Source organism: Neofelis nebulosa, chromosome 6 (genome assembly GCF_028018385.1).
Source record: "Neofelis nebulosa isolate mNeoNeb1 chromosome 6, mNeoNeb1.pri, whole genome shotgun sequence".
Taxonomy (NCBI): domain Eukaryota; kingdom Metazoa; phylum Chordata; class Mammalia; order Carnivora; family Felidae; genus Neofelis; species Neofelis nebulosa.
In genome coordinates, this window is record NC_080787.1 from 76,067,876 (window position 1) to 76,092,209 (window position 24,334).

Sequence of the window (24,334 nt, forward strand, 5' to 3'; positions counted from 1 at the left end):
TGAGGGGTAGACTGGATATGTTTATGTGTGTGTGCCTGTGTGTGTCTGTATTGACTGGTCAACAACAGAAATAACCTTTATATTTGCCTCGTCAAGGGAGGAACAAACATTCTAACTATTGTGAAAGTCTTTTTTCCCCTTACTGTCTATTTCTATCCTTTGGTGAATTAATTTTTATTACAATGTGGTCATTCCTTGAGCTGGAGGCATAAACTGGCAGGCTAACTGGACCTCTATGGGGGATACCTTGTCTGTCTTCTGGCTGGGTAGTTGGGTTGTGCAACTCGTGGAAAGAACAGCATTACAGCTTGAGAAGAACACACCACTGAATGTTTTGTAAGAACATTTGGAGAGAAACAAACCGATGTTGGCATTCATTTTGTTAAAGACACTAATAAAGCAAAGTTTGAAAACTCAAAGAAAAACAGCATCTTTGACTTTAAAAGAATGTAAATCCTTAGGGAGATTTCACTGCCTAATGCTTCTTGGTAATACAGCTTAATGAAGCTCATTGTTTTAGATTGTTTTGGTCTAGTGGGTATGAATAACATTTGAGCTTGTCGAATTGACTCAAAGATTGGGAGAAGGTGCTGGAGAGGAGGCGGTCTGGTATGGTTCAGTGAGTTGGCTTGGACTAGCAGTCCAGCGATGTTCGTTCTCAACCCAGTTTTATCATTCAGTAATTGCTTGTCCTTGGCCAATTCAACAGATTTGTTTCCTTATCTGCCAAATATCTTACCTCTTCTTATAGGATAATGTGATCAAATGGAGGAACTTTGAAATGCTTAGCATGCTATAAAAATAGAGCTGTCTTTATAAAAATTATTTTTTGTTATTAAAAATATTCAGGTATATCATTATGGCTATGATCATAATGCTTTTTTTAATAACAGCCTAGAATATGTAGCTTGGAAATGACAAAACTTAACTAGGATGAAGCCAAAGTGTTCTGATCTTTGGGAGTAAGGTAAAAAAATGCAGTATTCATTAGGACATTTGTGGTGGTTAGGGAGATGACCTTAGTAGGTTATCAAATTCACAACCTCTCACAATGGACCAGACTTAAGCCAATTCAATTAAAGGAGATTTTCCATTGTTTACAAAGACTACCACAGCCAGCCAGGACTCTTCCAATACAAGCAGTTTCAATATTATGCAATTCTTTCTTATGTAATTCTTAATTCTCAGGCTTCACCAGCATGGGGATAAAAATAGAATGTTATGATTGTTGCAAGTTGGTATTTCTTTGACCCAGCTCCAGTTTCACTGTGTGAGAACTCTAGACCACCCTTCCGTGTCTACTAGTTATAGCATTCTTAAAGATGTGTGTCATCTACAATCAGTGAATTTATTCTTTTAACTACCAAATAGCATCCTATGTTCTATTTTCTTTCTCTTTTACCCTGACTCCATATATTCTGTCTACTGCCTTCTGTTAAGAAAAGTAACAGCTTTTCTGCCTGTGCCACTCTATGGAGATGATTCTAGAAGTAACGGTGTCTGATGCCCAAGCTGCCAGTGCCTGTTGCTGAGTGTGTTGAAGAATCTGTCGTGGCATCAGCCATCAATATCTCCTACTGTGGGGGGTAAGACTAGCCCAAATTCTGCAGTTGCCTTATGTACTCTGTATCTGTCCGCGGTGTTCTTGTTTTTACCTGCCCTTTAGTGGATGCTCCCATGTTCTGGTGCTTAGCCCTTAGTCTGCGAGTTCTGAGGCCAGGGGAATGAGTGACTGATATTGTGCTATACTTACAGTTTTATCTTCTCTTTGATTCTGGCGCATCATCCTTGAACCAAAGATGTGTGCCTCATTCCTTTCTTTTTTTTTTAAGTTTTACCCAAGAGGATTTTGGTCTCCTATGTAATGCTCCCAGTGACGCTCACCTCAGAGCCCTACCAGACACAGTTGAATATTGGATAGGCTTAAACTGATGCACTTACTTTCCCTGAATGTCTGAATATAATCTCTTTATTATACTAACTTTCAGCGTTTTCCTTTGGTTGGGAGGACTCTTTCATTTTTATAGTAGTACTATATACTCTTATGGATCGTGGACAATCCTCTCAACCATCAGTTCTGCAAAAAAAAAAAAAAAATCAGTCTCAACTTCTTTTTAAAGTGAGAGTGTCGTTTTATCGACTTACTCATCTTTGTGGTTGTAGGCTTGAAGTCTTCAACTTATTCACAAAGTAGGACACCTTATTCTAAAATGTAACTTCTCTCTTCCACAAGGTTTCTTTGTTTGTCAAACCTAAGTGACGAGATGAAGCATTATTTATGGGGTCCTAACATAACCCCCGTTCTCAGTATGCCTAGTGTTATTGGAATCACACGAAGCGTACATGCCTTTTAAATGATGCATAAGAATGAAGTGTTATAGCAGGCTCCTGGTTTACCCTGGCTTGTAATTTCCCGAGAGATGCCAGAATTGGCCAAAGAACTTCTTTTTAAAAAGATGGAAAAAATTCCATGGAAGACAAACATAGATCACTTTAAAAATCATTTTTCTCCTATTTCTATTCAGCTCTTCAGTCCTTAAATATCAAAGCCCACTTTCTAAATGTACACATAGCGTATTTGTCCTGGAATATAATAGTAGGGATTTTGAGAATCATCTAGACATTTGACAAATGTCCGTTTGAAACAAATGATTTTATTCCTAGCTTAAAAAAATCTCAAGTAGATATCAACTTTGGATGTGTCTCTTAAGGATCATATGTCAATTTCATTAATGAATATCAGAAAACAGATTAACATGTTTTCTCAATATATTTTTTCCCTTATTTATCTTAGTGTCTTTTACAGTGATCTTATGAGATGTTCTGGGAGAGAAAGATTCCATGGTCAGTGAGTTTGGGAAAAACTTCATACCATATTCAGAGGTCCTGTAGAAAAAAAAAAATCTACTTAACTCATTTAACCCATCTAGTCCCAAACAAATTTGACCACAATAACCACTTTTCTTTCTCCCTTTTTAAAAGCAGAGACACATTTAACATCTTATGGAACACATTTTGGTAATTACTGGTCTGTTTTAACCTTTCCAACTAACTTTTTTGACTGCATGGGTCATTTATTTCAGTTTTCCTTCCAATAAATATTTCAGGTACTTTACTGGTTTGATTGAGTCAGCTAGGAGTTTTGATACAGCCTGTTACATAGCCTAATCTTACTTATATTTTCACATGTATTTTTCAGACACGCTTCTTTGGCAAAATAAATGTTTGAATTAGGTTTTCATCACAGGATAAGACAAATGCAGAAAGGAACTAAACTTGTATTCCTTAGGTAAGGCCTAGGCAGTTTCTTAGGACCAGACCAGTGTTGAGCCTGGCTGTCTCCTGCCTGGGAAAATACGAAATTCAGGACCTTGAATGAATGGATAGGCAGCTCAGTGAAACAATGAATTCAACAGCTGCAAGAGGCTATAGACATCATCCAGTGTTAGACCCTCATTTTGTGCCAGTAATCAGAGGTCCAGATTACCAAAGCAACTGGGTTAGGTTAGGTCTCAGCTGTAGCTGAGCTGGATTTAGGCCTGGCTTTCTGAGTCTTAGTCCTCTAAAATTTCTCCTAAATTTGGAGCCTCTTAGACCTCTGGTGGAGTAGTTGGATTTGGTCTCAAATTCACCTCTGCTATTTTCACCAAGAACAAAAATCCATAACTGTTGTCCTTGGTTTTCAAAAGCACAGCTGTTGAGTTGACGATGAATACCATGTGATAAAAAGTTCTTTCAAATATTAAACTCCACAAAAATATTTGCAAACAAAAAAGTCTGTGTGTTGTGTTGTGTTGTGTGTGGGGTGTGTGTGTGTGTAGGTGGTGGTGGTGGTGGTGGTGGCAGCAACGGGGTAGGTAGGGAAGGGGAATGCACATTCTAATTGACTTAACTAGGCTAGAAATACTCTTGTTCTGGTTTCCAGGAACAAAATAAAACAAGAAAAATTGTCATCCTACTCAAACAATTGTTGAATATTTGTTCTTATTCAGTTTCTCTTTTGGAGACTATTAAGTAGGCTGTGAAATGGGTTGGTGGTGAAAGATGAGCCGGTAGCAATTATTTCTCCATATCCTTACTGACTTGGATAACACTCACTTTTCTTTGCTATGGACAACCTAACTGAAAATGCAGATCCAATGACTAATGTCTTGGGTGTGTCAAAATGGCAGGCAGGCAGTCTTTGCAACTCATCTCTCTATTTAGCATTTCCCTCTGTTTTTAGATTAATGTTATTTTTCTCCTAACCCATCAAGCTAAGTCTTTTCACAGGGGAATACAGATTCTATTGCAATTACCTGGAGGAATCTCCACTCAAGTACTTGTTGGAAGTCCTTTGGGTTGAGCAGAGGTTTTAACAGGGAAATAAGCACTGCAGAATTGTGTCCAGCTGTGTACAAATATTTATGGGAACAGTCACGGTGCCTGAGATAATTGATGCAAAGAAAACCAATTACCAAACAAGTATGACATTGTTTGGATACAGCAGAATATTCCATGACTTCCCTCTCAATTCCTCTCCACGATGGTTGTATTTATTGAGCCTCAAATAATCAGAACAAGTTATTGAAGCTGAAAAGTGGTTACCAAGAACTAGGTATGGATAATTACCATTATTTCTAAGAACAAAGACTATTCTTAAAGAAAATAAAAAGATAATTATATTCTGGTCCATTTACCAACACATGACATGGTATTTGACAATTAAAACAATGAAAAAAATGACAATAAGTTGCAAGTTACTTTTCAGAAATGTCTGCATGAGAAATTGTAATTTATTAATTGCTACAGCTTTGACACAAATGAGAAAAATAGCAGTAAAATATATGAGGGGAATAGTATGTATTTTATTTAAAATGGTAGTTTGGAGTTCATATGGGTTTACATATCTCTTGTGGTAAGTCTAGCTCCCAGGGATTCAGAGCCCAGAGGTTGGGAAAAGTAGATTTTAGCATAAAAACGATACTTCACACAGCCTTCATATAATTTTGCTGGCTTTATAACCTCTCCTTCTGGAACTCTGTAGAATGACCTCTTGGTGAAAGCCACTTTAAACTGTCCTTTCTCAGTCACCCTTCCCTGCATTTCACTACCTCACTGATCCTCAACCGCTCACGACGTGTCAGAGAACTATCGATTCTGTCTCCTCAGCGTCTCACAAATCTGTTTGGGAGACCGGATTTGTAACACCCCTCTTGCTATTTCCCCTTCCTCCATTCTGGATTTATTTAATCTCTCTTTACAACAGCTACCAGAGCAATGAGTCTATAATAATAAAGTGCATTGAATGGTTGCTATATGCCAGGCACTTAACGTCCATCAGGCCATTTAATTCTCATAGTAATATCATTACTCCATTCTGTTAGGTAAGGAAATTATGGCTGAGAAAAGCCTAGTTGCCCTCAGGTCACACAGCAGGGAGAGTCAGGGCCGGGAGTTGAACCCTCAAGGGTCTGAAATGCAGATTGCCTTCTAACTATTACACTATGTTGCTTCTTTAAGCCAATCAGATCATGTTACCATTTGTGTTAATTCTGATGTTCCTATCGTTCATGAAATTGTCAGTTTTGGAAGGCAATAATTTTTTTAGCATACTCTTATTGTGCAGAGTGGAACAATAAGGAAAAAAACTATGTAATGCAATTTTTAATGGCTGTTTTATGGTATTGACTGTTAATTAAGCCCATCCCTAAATGAAAAAGTGTTTCAGGGGTGCAGGGAGACAATGAATGGATTGATTTGTAGGTTAGAGGTGTGTGAGTGTTAGAGAGGTTTGGGTCTTTAATTAACTGTGGTTGCTTAATTCAGTTGATTAAAAGCACCATATGAATGAAGTCACGTTTGTGGATTCAGTTCCTGTGTGGGCCAGTTTATTTAGTCATCCTCACACCCTTAACCTCAGCCCACCTCCTTGCTAATGTGGACCATTAGCTGAAAGCAAAGGACAGTGTGAGTGGAAAAGTGCAAATGTCTTCTCAGACTTGGAAAAAATTACCCAGCATGCATGTCCTATTGACATTGGCAGAGAAGCAGGGCACATTATTAATTCTCTGATTGTTTTCAGTTCTCCTGAAAAATTCATTATGTGAAAAAATGCCATAAATCAAGAAACTATAGAGATATCTCCAGTTTTACAAAGAAAAATACGTTTACTTATCTAGATAGGAATGGTTAATAGCTACTTGAGCATTTTCACTTGAGGTGTTCTCATGTCTCTTTCTTAAATTCCTTTCACCAAAGGTGAATGGTGGTGATTGATGTTATGATGTTCATTTTCATATACTTGAAGTAGGGCTGTCATAATTGGAGAAAAATAAAGGAAACACAGCTTAAAATTTTCAGACCCTTTTTATTCCTTTCCAACTAAAGTAATAAATAGCCCATATAAACAGGCCACCCCCACCTTTGAGGTGTGATAACTTAAAGTCTATTTAAGTTCCTTTTTACAAATTGTATTATCATTCTGCTCAACTATCAGGAAAGAACTATTCTTTTCTTTGTGATATTATCTGATAAGGGGGAATGAGGGTACTTCATTTATTTATTTATTTTATTTTTGAATTTCTATAAAATAAGTATATATTTATTGGGCACTAGTGCCTGGAGATACAATTGTAAGCAAAAGGGGACATGGTCCTTTCTTCCTAGAGGCTTAGCATACAGTGGGGATGATGGACATTGGTAAAATCATAGCTTATTACATATATTTTGAGTATGTCTATGTACCAGATAATTTTGCAAGCACTGAGGATATACAGATAAAAAGACCTGCAAATATCCCTTGCCTCAGTGAGCTTATCTTATTATGAAGAAGTCTATAAACAAACAAAAGTAAGTAAAAACAATTAAAGATGCTATATGATAATAAGTGCTATAGGGAAAGTCAAAGCAGGAGGGTTATATGAAGAGGGGTGGGGTGTATGAGTGCACTTTTAAATAAGGTGGTTGGTAAGGCTCCACTGAAAATGGTATTTGAACAAAGAACAGAAGGAGGTGAGGGCAAGAGTCCTATTTCTAGGGAAAGAGAGAAGAACAAGGGCAAGGTCCTGAGGCGCGAAGGTGCCTGGTGTGTTCTCCAAACATCAGGAAGGCTAGAGAGGTTGAAGAAGAGGGATCAAGGCAACAACTAGCATCAGGTGAAGTCACAGATGCAACGGGAGGCCATAGCATGTGGGCCCTTAGTGGGACATGTCGGGAGGGAGACCAGGAGCCACTGAGAGTTTTATGATTTGGTTTAGATTTTAATAAGATCATTCTGGCTGCCAGTTAAGGATAGATGACTGAGAGGCAAGAGGAGAAGGGAGGAACATCTGTGATCCAGATAAGAGGTGATGGTGAATTGGACCCAGAAGGACAGTGGTGAGGTGGTAAGAATTGGTTGGTTTCCATATATATATATTTTGTTACTCCTAATAACTAGTACAATATTTACATTTTGGGGCAAAAATATATATCACACCAAATAATTTTGTAGCATATTTTTTATAATGTTTGAATGTTAGAAAAAAAAGAATCTATCACTTATCAGCAGACCATTCACATTACACTATCCTATTGAAAACCACCCGATAGGTTCTCACTCTATTTATACTAAATTGGAAACCTTACAATGACTTAGAAGACCAACTTGATCTAGTGTACTATCCAATATGGTAGCTTCTAGCCACGTGTGACTTTGGAGCACTTGGATTAAGTCTAGTCAAAAAGGAAATGTGTTATATATATGAAATCTACAAGAGATTTAAAATCTTAGGAAATAAGAATGTAAAATATGTTATTGATAATTTTCATACAGTGGTTATGGACTAAAAGTTAATGTATTGGAATTATAGTGGAAATATAGTACTAATATGAATTTTATCTGCTTCTTATTACTTTTTAAAAATGTTGATGTCTAAAGGGGTGCCACGGTGGCTCAGCATCCAACTTCGGCTCAGGTCGTGATCTCATGGTTTTTGTGCTTGAGCCCCTTGTTGGGCTCCACACTGACAGTCTCTCTCTCTCTCTCTCTCTTTATCACTCTCTCTCTCTCTCTCTCTCTCTCTCAAAAATAAAATACAAAAATGTGATGACTCGGACATTTAAAATTTCAAAAGTGGCTGAAATTTTTTGGCTCACATTATGTTTCTGTTGAACAGTGGTGGTTTAAATTTTCTTTTTCTGACTTTAGCTCAAACTATTTTCCTTGTTCACTATGTTCCAGTTACACTGGGCTTCTTTGAGATCCTTGAACTTGCCAGGCTCATTCCTGCCTCAGGGTCTCCTTATTTCCCTTTCCTGAAATGCAATTCCCTTAGGACTTCCCTTATTTCTCTGTATTATTCATGTTTTCGCTCAAATGTCACTTCTTAGACAAGTATTTGCTGACTATTCCCACTAAATATCTGTTAACTCAATCTCATTTCCTTTGTAATAGTCTATATTATTTATTCCTGGATGAAATTTGTTTTGTTATTTGTTGTCTATCATCCTCTGGAATGTGTGATATGTGGAAGATAAGTTCTTAATTATTTTGTTTACCACTATACCAATTATTTTGTTTACCACAAACACTCCAGAAGAATAGTGTTTGGCATATATTAGGTGCTTGTTAAATGAATGAAAGTTAATCTCTGTGCAGAAGAGGAATTCAGTGCTACAAATTAATCGATGAACAGATAGTTGGCCCTTGACTGGGAAAGTCACAGAACTTTTCCTAAGAAGTGGACATTGAACTGAAAGCTAGAGAATGAGTTAGGGGTAACTAGGGGATGAAGAGAGGGAGGTGCAACCGCAGGTGGAAGGAATAGAAGGAGGGAAGAACTCAGTGATGGATAAGTGATTTGACAAAAAGTAAAGGGCAAGCATGGGACAAAAGTTAAAAAAAAGGTCACTGTGATTAGGGGAGATGAGTACATACATCTAGCAAGGGTAAGGCGAGAGATTCTAACCTTGGACTGTCTGACTGCAAAACTGTTAACTCTATAATATTTTATGTTGCCTCTAATATCCACAAACTTGACATTTATGAAAAAAATACTTGCTAAGTTTTGGAGTTTTGGGTCTTTGGCTTTTCAACAATTAGGGAATTTGGTTGACAGCAGTAAAAGCAGCAGTTTAAATAAGATGGAATTTTGTTGAAAGTAAATTGGGTAGCTCATGAAAGCAATAGGACACTGGAGCACTGGGCTTGGAAAATGGGCAGGCCCCAAGGGAGAACAGTAGGACTCAAGATAATTCCATAGCAATGTTCAGGACATCACCAGTTGTGCTGTTTCACTGAAGAGCAGCTTCCATGACTCAGCTCTGCTATTCCTGGGTACTTGCTGCCCTGTGCATATACTTTCAACTCTGCCAAACTCATAATGAGTAATCTATGACATTGCTGAGGCTTTGGGTTATGACTTCCATATTCCAAGTCCTAGCTGGAAGTAACTGATTGGCTGAGCCTATGTACTGGTTGTCTGGGATCTGAAAAAAGTCTTCCTGGCTTCCATATTAGGAGGTGATGCCTGATTCCCATTTGTTTTATGATCAACATCAGATAGAAAATGTGTTGCTTGCTGGGCTTCCAAGATGACAGGTATTCACCACAGCCCACTGCTTTGGCGGTCCCAGTCAAATTACAAATTTTATTTTATTTATTTTATTTTTTTGCTTACAACTTCTTCTACCCCATCCAAAGGCTTTTGCCTAACTTAATACAATTTGGGTTATGTGGTCATATATATCTCATGGCCGAGGCCAGTTAAAATGCATGAGCATTTTCTTAGAATAATATTTGCTGAGTAGTTCACAAAATTGATGGGAACCCTGAAGAACTAGACTTGGAAAGTGACCAGAAACAAAAGGGCTCAAAACCCACCAAGAATATGGCCATAGGAGTAGGCTGTGATCCCAACACTGGTGCCACCAACAATGGCCACAGACTGCAACCACCTCTAGATCCTTCTCCCCAGGGAAACTCACCATTATGGCATAGGACTTTTAATTCAGCACCAGGCACTACAAATAATGCAGACTGTGTCATCGCTGTTAGTCACTTGTAGCAGAGTAAAGTCCCAAGTTTGAGTATCTGACTTATCAAGCTAAGGAGCTGAGAAAGGGAATATCTTAAACTTTGGCTTCTTCAGTCAGTTCGGGATTCCCTCAAATATGTGAATATCTGGGCAATCCAAAATGATAAATGTCCACAGTAGCATATTTTTCTGTGTATCAATATTTACAGAATTTTAAAAAGTTTAAATTATTATCTTTTCCGTATATTTTATGCCATTTTGTTGAAAATAAAATATTTCTGAGTCTGAATCTATGAATTGAATGTGAATTTTTTATATTTAAATAATATTTGCACTAATATTTGCCTAGTTATTTTCTCAATAGTAAATACTTTTCAAAATAGTAAATACTTTTCAAAACTTTATATGAAAAGATTGCTTTCAATATTTTGAGAAAAAATTCTTCTTAGAATTGCCATGTTCACTTTCTCCCAGCATTAGGTTAGAGATTTTAAGCTCAAATACACTTTTCCTAAAACAAACAACTACCAATACATGGTTGCTTAATAATTACATCGATAACTTAAACCAGCTTTTATTTTACGTGAGAGTAGGTGGCTTATCAAATTTTGGTGTGGCATCTGCATGTTCAAATATAATGTAGGGTTGTAATTTAGCTCATAGTCTTGAAAAAGTAAGCAAAATAATAATCTGATCTTTAAAGAAAGCATATTTTACCATAGCTGACATACTTTTCACTCCTTATACCATCAGAAATTGTGGTGAACAAATAAAATAAAATTGTTGAATGGTTTTATTGGAACATCTTACATATTGGATCACTATAAGAATGAAATTGATATTTAATGTGAAAATATATTTAAAAGTTCCAAGTTCTATTTGTCCATTTGTGTTGTAACTGTAGTGCCATATAGTCATCAAAAGTGTTTTTAAATGTTTTTATTTATTTTTCTGTTATAAATGTAGTATATATTAGTATAGAAGTTTAGAAAATGCAGAAAAGGAATGAGACAAATTTAAAAATCAGTTATGATCCTGCCTTTCAGAAATAACCACTGTTGACATTTTGATGTATTACTTTTCAGTTTTTTTTCTGTGTCTACATTTACATATGTGTGCATGTATCTGTGTGTTTTATCGTGTACATTACTTAACCTGCTTTTTTTCCCCACAGGATGTGTATAATGATATGGTTGTGAAGCAAGAAAGGGGCTTTGGATATATTCAAAAGTTACATTATAAATGCTGACTTTTTAAATTTTAGAAGCAAATTTTTATGTGGCCTTGCCTGTTGTAAGGATATATGAGTGAAATTCATCACAGAGCCTTCTTGGCAAGACCTATCCCTGGGTCATTCAGAGGCTGTGCTCCTCAGTTACAGCTTGTCTGTTTCCTGGAAGTCCTCAGATCCTTGTCTGTGATACCAAAATATCTGCTTCTTGCAACACCATACCTCATCATTTGCCAACACAATCTGTTGTAATGAACTTGTATTTTTTTCCTTGTGTTCTTCACACTTTCTGCACACACCCCCCCCCCCCACACACACACACACCAACCCCGAATTAAAGGCATTTGATTTTGGCTTCAAGTTAATTTTCCACATACTTTATCCCAATGATTTCTGACTATATTCAGTGGTGAGAGCACTGGATTGTTTGATTTCATTCTTGATCACACTTTAGAAGGATAGATCATTTAACTGTTTTGAGCCTCAGGTTCCTCATGATTAAAATGAGGATTTGGGTTGTATACTCCTTAAGGTTTTTTTCCATAGCAAACATGGAATGCCTGTGTGTCTATAAAAGCAGTATGAAAGAGTGGAAAGAGCATGGGCTCTGCATCAAAGAAACGTTGGTGCAAATCTTGGAGCTCTGTGACTTTGGCTTTGCTGCTTAGTGTTTCCAAACTTGTGTTTTCTTTTTCATTTGTTTTTCCTTTGCTCCTTTGATTGAATGAATTACACTGCTCTATCTTCGAGTTTGCTGATCCTTTCTCTCCTTCATTTTGTCTGCTGTTGAATCCTTCTCTTGAATTTTCCAGTACAGTTATTCTTCACTGTGTATTTTTATTTGGTATTTTCTTATATTTTCTGTCTCTGTTGAAATTCTTACTTTGTTCATGTATTGTTCTCCTGATCCTGGTTCGCATCTTTATGACCATTATTTTGAAAACTTTATAAGGTAAATTGCTTATCTTCATTTCATTAAGGTCTGTTTCTGGGGTTTTATGTTGTTCTTTTGTTTGGAACATATTCCTCTATTTATTTATTTTCCTTGACTCCCTGTATTGGTGTCTGAGCATTAGGTAAAACAGCCACCCCTCTCAGACTTGATGGTATGGTTTCATGTAAGAGATGAACTTTATCGTTCAGCTGGACCCTAGCTCTTGGTTGTCCCTCAAACCTTTGTGATTGTCCAAGCTTCCTTCCTTGTTCTTGTGGCTCTCAGTTGAGAGTGTCCTAAGATCTGTCAATGTCCCAAAGGGGAGAATCTCAGTTAGTACCTCTATATAGGCTGATTGGAAACCAGACCTTTAGGCTGTAGCTTTAAAAGTATGCAAATAGACCTCTTTTAGGAAGGACTGGCAGCTGGATGTTTCTGCCTGTTCCCTCTGTGCTGAAACCCTGGGGGATAGTCACCATAAGTCCTCCAGAGTCTATTAAGAACTGTTTCTTTGTTTGTGGATCTTGTGGATACAAGCCCCATTGGCTTTCAGATCTAGGTGTTTTGGGGACCTGTCCCTCAGGTGGAGGTCTTAAAGGGTAGCTGTACCCTTCACTCCTCGGGGAGAAGCTGGGTGTTTTAAGTTTCCTCCCAGTTGCATGCTGCTGTGCTGGGGGTGAGGTTTATGGCAAGAGTGAGCCTCTGTCTTTCCTACCCATTTTAATGTGGATTTTTTTTCTTGTTCACTCATTGTGTAGCAAGTCACTCAGCTAGTTTCTGGATTTCTTTCAGAAGGAATTGTTCTATGTACAGCTGTGGATTCAGTATGTTTATTGGAGGAAGTGAGTTCAGGAGCCTCCTAGGTCATCATCTTGGACCAGAACTCCCCAGGATTGTATTTTCTTATATATCAAAAAAGGATATCGAAATCATTGTGTTGGCTACATGTAACAGAACTCTGACTATAATGGCTTGAACAAGCAAGGGATTTACTTTCCTCATTTATGCTCAAAGTTGTTGTGTTTTCTCCTTCATCTTAATCATTATCCTGGGTTGCTTCTACTTTTCTGCTCCACTATCCTTAGTGTATGGTTTTCTTGTTGAGTGCACCACCAAGCATAATACCCATATTCTAGACAAGAAGAAGGGGAGGATGGGGTTCAAAGGGACATGACAGATTCATTTTCATGAAGAAAACAATCTAACAGGTTTCCACTTCCACATATTTTCTTAGAGCTGTGACACAAAGTTATCCCCAACTACAAGGAATCTAGTACATTGTAGTTTTGCTGAATGTGTTGACATCCTGAATATAATTCAAATTTTTCTATTAAGTAAGAAGACGAGAATAGATAATTGGTAGGCAACATCGGTGTCTGCAACTGGGAAAACTGAACTTTCTTTCATTGTTGGGAGACCATATGAGATGATACATGTGAACATACAGGATATATATGCTTAAATAATGAATACTTCCTGTTTTGTGGTTATTACTATTTTATGCTGAAGCGACTATTTGCACTGATCATGAAAAAGGTGCTTGTGTAATTTAATTATTATTACACTTAAAAATATATATGTATTAAGAATGTAAGAAGTGTCTATTTCTCAGCTCTTTTGCATAAATTCTGTTTTGTTATCCAGTGTAGCTTTAAAGTTATTTTAACTGCACCTATTAGCTAATAAAAATAAAAATAAATAAGTAAATCACAAAAATATGTGTTTAGCTCTTCTGAATGTGAAAAATATAAATGAACGGTAAAACCAGATTAACATGGGGAAATACTTAATACTTTTAGGAGTCTTACTATGGGAGAAAATCCCATCAGGTAGAAAAAGTGACCTCTTATGTAGTGTGGTTCAAAAGGAAATTGGAAAACAAAATTTTATTTGCAAGTGCATCCTTGCCCCAGTGATTCCCCCTAGTCCTTTTATGAATCTGCCACATGCCTGAAATGCCTATGGTCAGAATCACTTTGAGACTATATTTCCACAAGGGTCTTTCTAAAATGTGTTATCTGGAAGGAAATTTTTACTGAGACATTAGCAATCTATGTATATTTTAAATCTTACCAGCAATTGTAGCGGGTTGGGAAAAGGATGATTTGAAACTTAGGGGGAAGTCAGCAGTATGAGGAGATTAAGAGGGACCAAAGGAGGGCAGGTTAGGATTGGAAAGGTCAAACACCATAGAAGATGTAGGTCTGTCTCTTCTTTTAGTGCATCAACAGGCAATACTAATACTGAAGAAGTTCATCCCATCACTTAGGGTTCATAGAGTAGAAAGGATGCATGACTTCAGTTGAACTCAAGGACTCTGATATTTGACAGGAGCTGTGCACAACTCCACGAAATTCTCACAGTGACATTTCAGATATGACTAGTAATACCTCAGAACTTCTTAGAGCCTTAACCAATGCCCTCCCTCTACCCTTGTCATTGCAGTAAACACTGCAGAGATGGGAATGTCTCATGGTTCTGTGAAATGTCTTTGTGATAATCAGAAGGTATCCTTTAGACTACCCGAATGTTCACACGAAGGAAATTTCTTCAGGTCGGTTGAGATAGAAAGAGGTAGCTTCTTTTAACTAGACTGTTCAATGTTTTACTTGCAATCCACTGTGTTGCAGTAGCATTATTTTGCATGGTCAGGGGAGTGGAAGCAATATTGAGGGGGTCATATAATTTATTAGCTTAAATGACACTTTGTTTTATAAATCGTCTGGCTTGATTTAGTTAGTTTAATCTATAGTTAGATTATATCTTTCATCCATTTGTGTTTCTTAGTCTTTAAAAATTCTCTCTCGTGTTTATTTAGTATGCACCTATTTAACAAATGCCTTTGTAGCCATTTTATATATTGACAGATTTAACCCTTATGGTAACCCAGTGAGTTAGGTATTATTATACTCACCACTTAACAGTGGAGGAAACTGCCACAGAAAGGATGAGCAACTTCCCCAATATCATACAGCTCGCAAGTGGGAGGGCTGACATTCAGATCCATCAGTCTGGCTTTAGGGCCCAAGCCCTAACCCACATTCTAGGCCTTGAGGACCATGCAGCCAGACTGATTCCAGTCTTTTTCTTAGTTATCTTTTGTCTTAAAATCCTGTGCATTCTGGAGTTTTAGCATAGACTATTTTGGTAGTACTTTATTTACAGCTCAGCTTTTTTTTTTGTGTGCATATAAATCCACAACTGTGACGTTAAATTGATCAGGTGTTAGTTTTGTTCATTGAAGTAGCAACATTTTCACTTCACTTTCAAAAGGTGAATAAAGGTGCAGAATCTCTACATAGTCCCAGAATTATATCATCTCCTCTTATAACTTCCATAAAAATAATCATCTCCAAACCCATTAAACATTTAGATACAAAAACAACAATATAAAAAAGCTGGCAGTGGCAGGCAATAAGCTACTCCATATGGTCAGTGCATCAATGGTTTGTATCCCAGTGCAAGAGTCTTCTTGTGGAAAAAAGAATTTTTTTAACCTTCCTAATACCAGAGGACACCTCAATTTTTATATTCAGTGAGTTGACAATTGCTGTAACCTTTCAAATATTATTTCTAGGGCAAACTAGAGGGACCCAAGAGTGAGTCAGGAATGAGAATTTAAAGAAGTGGCAACTTGAACAAATTGTATAAATATATAAATATGTGGCCTTCAGCCAAATAGAATCATACTTCAGTTTTTTGGAGACGAGCCCCTGTTTGTGTTCAGAGGGCTGCTGGTGTTGGAGCTGGTACTTCAGCTCACAAGAGCACTGAATGTTTACATTCCCTCCACCCACCCTCTATATTCAGTGACTCATGTTGTAGCTTGAAATTGGCCCTGGCTGAGTATTTACACCATGGAAATCAGGAAACAGTGGAAATCAGGGCCTTTTCTTTCTCCCCAGAGACGGTTGCCAAACATTTACAAACATACCACTGGGTGCTTGGATACATAATGAATGCATGGTATTTAAAAATGTCCCTCTAATAAATTGAAAAGAAACAAACAGTTAGACAATAGAGAGAAATATAACCCCTTTGACTTAGCTTTACTTATTTTTTCATGCTATTTTTTTTTGTTATTGAAAGCCTGCCTATCTTAGGAGGAAGATAATCGGTCCTAAGAACACAAAATTCACCACTGAACCTTGTAACAAGACCTCACAAAACACAATCTCTGTCAGCCTTGGAAAGCTTTGTCAGGAACAGAGCCCTCTTTGGGTTTTCATTTCCATTTTTCACCAGACATTTACAAAGAAAAATTACTTCCTACTGAGTATCCATTAGCCTCCAGCACTGATGCTAATGAGCAAACTGCAAGTGAGCTGGAGAGCAAATGGATGTGAGTCACCAAAGACACTTAGCCAGCGCTTCCTGCTCGACCTCCTGCGTCACTGCAAAGACTCTTGTTCCTTACCAGCCTGGGGAAAAAGTCACAGGCTCACAGTTGTACATCGCTGGGAGAGCTGCTGATCTGAAAGAGCTCCCTTAAGAGGACACGCTGATTTGTACTCTTGAAATCATCTGTGCACGTACCTCCCCGTATATGGGGTCCATCCAGGTAGAAATGTTCTGAAATGAATAGCATTAAGCTAAGAGCACAGAGCCTTCTAAAATGCATTGCTTTATCAAGAACAGAGAGTCAAATAGGATTGAGAGCAAGCCTGCTTTTTTTCTGTACAAATATAAAGACACGGCACTAAGAGGTAATCCTCAGAGCTCACCGAGCAGCCACAAGTAGGAAACCAGTAAATGCTGCCCCTTCAGGGACAGCTGGGTGGGAGTTTGTCTGTTAGTTTATTTTTGTTTTGTGCCTTGCTAATGGCTGATGAAATGGAAGAGAGGAAGGAGAAGTCGGTGACTCTAGGGTTTCCCTCAGAATGCTTCACCTGTTGAATAGTCAACAAGCAGCAGATGGAAGGAAAAGATTTCTGATTAGCCTCTGGGAAGGCAGTGGCACGCTCTGTGTACAGGAGATACTGATGGGAACAAAGAGTAACTTCAAGTTTGTGTTACTTGAACAAACGACGCTGATGCCTTGATGACTGGCTAAGCGTTCACCGAGAGACATGTTTATTTTTAAGAATGATTTTTGTCATCCAGGAGGAGGTGAGCATGATGAAACAAAACTTTGCTTCAGCGGGAGCTCGTGCAATGCTTGAAGCTAATTTATGTGTTTATATTCTCCTTGGTTTCAAAAAATTATTTAAGCCACTCTGAAAGAATAATGATACAACCAAGTAACGAAGTGAGCGAAAGAGAAAACTAAGGTGAAAAAATAGCAAATACGGGTGAGGTTAGTTCACAGTTTGCTTGACTGAGGATTTCTTTGCTAGAGGTGGGCCAGAGCTTTGGTTTAAGTTTTTAGGAAGTCAAGGTAGAGAAGACAATATGATGAGTTATTGATTGAGTGTCTACACGAGGTAAATGAACCAGCTGCTCAGGCAAAGCACTGCTAATCTACACTGACTAATAAGAAAAATTTGACTGGAGAGGTCAGTGAACATTCCCCAGTTGGGAGGGGCACTGCGTAATAACTATTCGGGTCTGATAGACATTGCCTTTAATTAATTTCTTGAAGGACATTACATTTAAAATATACTGATTAACATTTTAGCACTGGAAGTACCCAAAATTATACTTAACAATGCCTTCCAAAAAAAGCCCCCAACCCCCTAACACCCCTAAATGTTAGGACATCTAAATGACAACCATTTTAAATAGTTAGCAAAATTAATGGAGAGGAACCTTCTACTTTTATGGTTGTAAAATGACATATCAGTCTAAGCTGAGTAGTAGTAAAAATACCCAATGCTGAAAAGATGGATAGGCTTTAGAGGCAGGTCTTTTATTATTACAGTACCTCCCTGGCAGTTGTAACTGTGGGTGCTCGGAAGAATCAAAGCAAAGCGACCCTGACCTGCAGATGTCGTCACAGAACACTTCTTTCTTACCCCACTTCACATTTTAAACTAAAAGCGGCTGCCTGTTGGTGAGGCAGTATTTATCTTTATCTCTGCCCGTCCTTTTTCTTTTTCTGTTTTAAGGACCACTGCAGACTGAAACTCATCCAGGGCTCAGCTGTGCATAAAAATGTGGATGTTTAAACATTAGCCTATTTTTCTCTTATTTTATACTGCGTTCTTGCCACTTCAGCCCATAATTTAAAACAACCTAGAGGGTACCTGGATGGCTCAGATGGTTAAGCATCCGACTTCGGCTCAGGTCACGACCTCACAGTTGTGGGTTCGAGCCCTGTGTCAGGCTCTGTGCTGACAGCTCAGAGCCTGGAGCCTGCTTTGGATTCTGTGTCTCCCTCTCTCTCTGCCCCTCCCCTGCTCATGCTCTCTCTCTGTCTCAAAAATAAATAAAAACATTAAAACATTTTTTTTAATAAATAAAACAACCTGAAAGATGGACTTAACTGTACCTTCAGCTCCAGAAAAATATGATCCAGTGGTTCTTTATGTCGACTAATAGTGTGGACTAGGAGAGGAGATGGGAGGTATTGATCAGGAACAGGTGGGGCTTAAGAATACCTTGGCAAAGAGTGGGGATATCTTTTCCTTTACACAGGAGAGATGGAAAAGCTTGCACAGACTTTGAGCAAATGGATGTTGCAGCCAGGAGGAAAAACAATCAAGAGATTCTGGCTACATTGTTTCCACATACTCACAAAACTCAGAGCCACTCTATTGATTCTCAGATATTGTGAGGCAAGCGTACCTGAGAAGCTTGTTAATGTGCTGATTTCTGAACCTGGGAGTCAGAGATTCTGCACCAAAAAATTAGGGAGGGCAAGGACAGTAGTGAGGGGCAGGGAGAGACCTGTAGAAATATAATTTTGGGAGTCATTTCAAGTTGATACGATGCAGGTGATTCACAGACTCTATTTTATCTTATATCCTTTTCCCTTTTATTTCAGTGCCCTTGTTCTTATTCTTTCACCTGTGTGTGACTACAGAAACTTTTTTCTTTTGATTCAAAACTCTATACATTCAGAACGAACCTGTGCCATCTGCTCTTTTCACTGCCCCAAGCACCAATAGTATCTGCTGTCTTCCATCTATTTACCCACATCTGTCTGTATCTCTTTTATTTCCAAAACAGGATACCTATATAATACACTAAACCATTGGTTTTTTCCCCCATTTACTAACAAATCTTGAAGTTCTTTCTACAATAGCCTATACATATGCAGACCCTTGTTCTTAGTGCTACATGCATTTACGTAACTGGATGCATAAAACATTTAATCATTGCTTTAGTGACATAAACTGAGCTTGTTTTTATTTTTTTCCTATGACAAGAAACTATACAATAAGCATGCTTGTACTGGGTCTGGATGAACATTGAGAATATCTCTATAGAGTAAAATCTTAGAAATATAACAGATTAAAGACTGCATTTATTTTTTTTATTTTTCTATTCTATTTTTAATTATCATTTCTCTTTAATCTGAAACAGTTCCCAAGCTACTTTTGTTATTCATGACATTGACATTTTGTTATTCATGACGGTTTTTAAGGTCCAGACCAGTTGTTTTCCAGAATGTTCTACAATTCAGATTTTTCAAATGTTTAGATTCAGTTTAAACACTCTGAGCACAAGTGCTATGCAGAAGAAATTGTGTCCTCAGTGTATCAACAATTAATGAAAGACTATGTGCATTTAAAGAGCTTTGATTATTGTTCAAAATTTTCCTCCAAAATGTTACTCTAAATCATATTCCTACCAAAGTGTCTTTTCTCCAAGTGTCATCAATATTGAATACAATCAAACTTCAACGTTCTTGGCTAAAATGAAGAGCTCAGGAAACAACAGATGTTGGCAAGGGTGTGGAGAAAGGGGAACCCTCTTACACTGTTGGTGGGAATGCCGACCAGTGTAGCCACTCTGGAGAACAGTATGAGATTCCTCAAAAAAATTAAAAATAGAGCTACCTTATGACCCAGAAATTACAGTACTATTTATACAAAAGATACAAAAATGCTGATTTGAGGGGGCACATGCACCCCAATGTGTAGAGCAGCATAATCAACAATAGCCGAAGTATGGAAAGAGCCCAAATGTCCATTGACTGATGAATGAATAAAGATGTGGTTTATACATACAATGGAGTATTACTTGGTGATCAAAAAGGATGAAATCTTGCCATTTGCAGCAACATGGATGGAACTAGAATGTACTATGCTAAGTGAAATTAGTCAGTCAGAGAAAGCCAAATATCGTATTTTACTCATATGTGAAATTTAAGAAACAAGGCAGATGAACATAGGGGAAGGGAAGGAAAAAAGATAAAAACAGAGAAGGAGGAAAACCATGAGAGATTCTTAAATACAAAGAGCAATCTGAGGGTTGCTGGAGGGTTGTTGGGTGGGGGGATGGGCTAAATGGGCGATGGGCATTAAGGAGGGCACTTGTTGGGATGAGCACTGGGTGTGATATGGAAGTGATGAATCACCAAATTCTATTCCTGAAACCATTTAAAAAATTAATCAATTAAAAACAAAACTTCAACATTCTTGCCAATCATAGAAATTTAAAAAACTCATTTTATTTGCATTTTAAAAATTATGAAAAAGGCAGATCTTTTTATTGTTTATAAGCCAACTATATCTTTTTTAAAAGGTAAATCAGAGTTTTATTTTGCAGTCTTAAACTATTGAACACAGACCTATGCCATATGTTTCTTTTACATTCCCTTCCTTTTCATTTTGACAGTTTAAACCTACAGAAAACTTTTAAGAGTACTACAATGAACATCCCTGTATCTTTTACGTAGATTTATTACATTTTAACATTTGCCATGTTCTTGTTCTTGGTCTCTCTCTCCATAGACACACACACACACACACACACTTTTTTTTCCTGAACTATTTGAAAGTAAAGTGAAATCATCATGCTACTTTAGCCATAGAGAACTTTATTTACAACTTAAAGGCAAAGACATTTTTAAAAATAAATATAATACCATTATTACAAAAGAATTAAAATGTTAATCATATAATCATATCTTTGATCATTTTTCCATTGAGTTATGTAGTTTTTAGCATATTATTATGAGAATGCTTAGAAAGTTAATCAACTAATTCTTTTTTATCATCTATATTGAAAGATTTTTCAGATACGTTTTGGTTTTGCATTTATTTTTTTCCTAAAATATAGAAAAGTTTGTCAAGAAATGTGAAAAGTCTGCAATTTTACTTTGCTTTTTTTTTTTTTTTTAATTTCACCCTGCTTTTAATCTAAGTTCCATAGTTTCATAATTGCTGGTAGAAGACATGCATATCCTGGGTCAGAGATGATAGACAGTATATTACTCACCACAAAAGCAGTAGCAAAAGTGTCAACACTTTTGCATGATTACCCTGAGTCCCAATCTCACAAGTGACACAAAAATGGCCGGATGACCCCTGCACAAAGAGTAGGATGTATTTCAGGAGAGGAACCTTGAACTCAGGGAACCTAAATATTTTATAATGGGCAGCAACATGTCTGCCCTTTGCTCTAAAGCATGGTTTCTTCATCTCAGCCCTATTGACATTTTGGGCCAGACTATTCTTTGTTGTGGGCGCTGTCCTGTACATTGTAGGATATTTAGCAGCTCCCTGGCCTTTGCCCACTAGATGCCAGTAGCACCCTTAGTCATAGCAATCACAAATATCTTTAGACATTGCCAAATGTCTCATGAGAGTCAAAATCACCCTAAGTTGAGAACCATTGCTTTAAAAGGAAACATTGTTACTATCTTCCAAGATTGGTCACTATTCAAACATTCTTGAAGTGATAGTTTGGAACAAAGGGTAGTAGTCATGCTTTTCTCATAAGATGTGTAGGTATGTGAGACCCATGGAGAACTGTCTCCAAACACACTCAAATATATGCATGTCACCTTCATATCAAAACCCTGCGTAAATTTCTCTGCATAATAAAAATTTTAGTATGATGGTCTTTAATATATTTTGAGTATATTTTTTTAATGTGAAGCTGAGATGATAAGGGACACATCTACTCACAATCTTTCTCATAAAATATGCTCTGTAACACAAAGGGTCTCTAATCTCCTTTACAGAATCTTCATTTAATCAATAACCTTGTGATAAGGGGGCTGTTGTTTTGGAGAAGATGCAAAGAAGAAAACCAAGGTTTAGCTGATGTATGTATTACCAGCTTTCAGAAAAGAGATGTACTGCTTTAATTAATAACAACATCTTTCCCTAGAATACTGTATATTATACAGATATTTTTAAAATATTGACTTGAGATCAATTTATTAGGCTGTAAATTACAAGCAATTTACATTTATAATTTACAAATAAAAATACAAAGCAGTTAGAAGAAATTGGTTGATTTGAGTAGTCAGTAGAGAAATAAAGAAAGAAGGTAAAAATTAGGTCTTGGAGGTGTTACAACCAAGGCACAAAGATGTTTCTGCCAATTACAGTCCCATAGTTTATTCTAAACCTGTGTTTCACAGTATTTTTTAAGATCTCAGGAAAATTGTTACATTTAAGATATTTCCAAACTCTGAGGTGCCTGGGTGGCTCAGTTGGTTAAGCATCTGACTTCGGCTCAGGTCATGATCTCACGGTCTGTGAGTTCGAGCCCCACGCCGGGCTCTGTGCTGAGAGCTCAGAACCTGGAGCCTGCTTCAGATTCTGTGTCTCCCCCTCTCTCTGCCCCTCCCATGCTCATGCTGTGTCTCTCTCTGTCTCTCAATAATAAATAAACATTAAAAAAAAAGATATTTCCAAACTCTAAAGGGAATATATATTTTGACTACTCAATGTTTTTAAATGTTCATGTAAATACATTCCCATTTTATTTCTGTAAAATAACATATTCAAGCTTAGCTTTTTTTTCCTGAGAATCTTTGTTAAGAATAGATGCAGGAGATGTTTACTTCTGGATGGCATGTATTAGTTGATGGCAGGCCAATGCCTCCATGAAAGTGAGTGAAGGCCAGAGAAATTGTGAAATCATTTTTTAAAGCCATCAGAGAATGGTGAAAACAACAAGGATTACATGAGCCAAAATGACTGTGGTGAAAGGATTTTCTCAGGTGACCTGATGGTGTGCAGTGGATCTCTCCTAGGACTTGCTGGGGGAAAAGAGAAACCAGCAAAACTTTCACTGATTGTGCAGGGCTTGTGTGACAAACCGGAAACATGGGAGGCCGAGGAAGCACATATGCCTTTTCCCGCTGGACATGATGTAAGGTCTAGTTCTGTGAGAGGGTTGCCTGAAACTATTACAAGGTAGAGTGAAATCTCTGAAATCTCTGCAGTGTCACAGTGCCTCGGAGGAAACAGGACTTACTGCAGGTGGCATCCAGAATTAGGACGTTGTTAATTTCCTTTTCAAGATGCTTACCAGATTTGGAAGGTAGTTGGAGATTGGAAGGTAGAGTCAAGCTGTGAAATCCTGAAGGGGAGATCTGGATCTTCCTAGAATCTCAGGGCTGAGGAGAAGGACACTCAATCAAAATCCCAGAAGGGTCACATCTTAGGAAAGGAGAGAGCTAGATATAGACACAGATTTACTACAACTAAAACTGAACCGTGCCATAACTCAATCTCTGATTTGGATTGGGCTCATCTGTCCTTTATCCTATCTGCCTGAAAGGAATAGGGGAATTCTGCCTGGTAGTAGATAATATCATCCAGAGCCTCTAGAGTTTTTATATTTACGCTATGTCTTACATGCAATAAACAATTACTAGACGTATGAAAAGATAAGAATATGTGACAATCAAGAAAAAATAGATGATAAAAACGGATTCAGGAATTATCCAAATATTGAATTTAGAGGAGAATCAAATGTCAGGAAGTGTACGCTTCAGGAATGTAGAAAGCTAGAGAGAGTTTAGCTTTTACCTTTGCGATAAAAAAAAAAGACCAACAAATCAGAAGTTTACAACTTTTCTTGGACCCATTAGAGAACTTAAATAGACACTTTATGAAAGAGGATATCTGGGGCACCCGGGTGGCTCAGTCGGTTAAGCGTCTGACTTCGGCTCAGGTCGTGATCTCTCCACTTGTGAGTTTGAGCCCTGCATTGGGCTTCTGTGCTGATAGCACAGGAGCCCAGGGTCTGTTTCGGATTCTGTGTCTCCCTCTCTCTCTCTGCCCGTCACCCGCTCATGTCCCCTCAATCTCTCTCTCTCTC

At 37.6% G+C, this 24,334-nt stretch overlaps 1 long non-coding RNA gene across 1 annotated transcript in view; it reads left to right on the plus strand.

Annotated features, from left to right (window-relative positions):
- LOC131514483 (uncharacterized) overlaps positions 1 to 24,334 on the plus strand; it is a 270,591-nt gene that overhangs the window by 83,067 nt on the left and 163,190 nt on the right. The gene's annotated exons all lie outside the window — the stretch shown is intronic.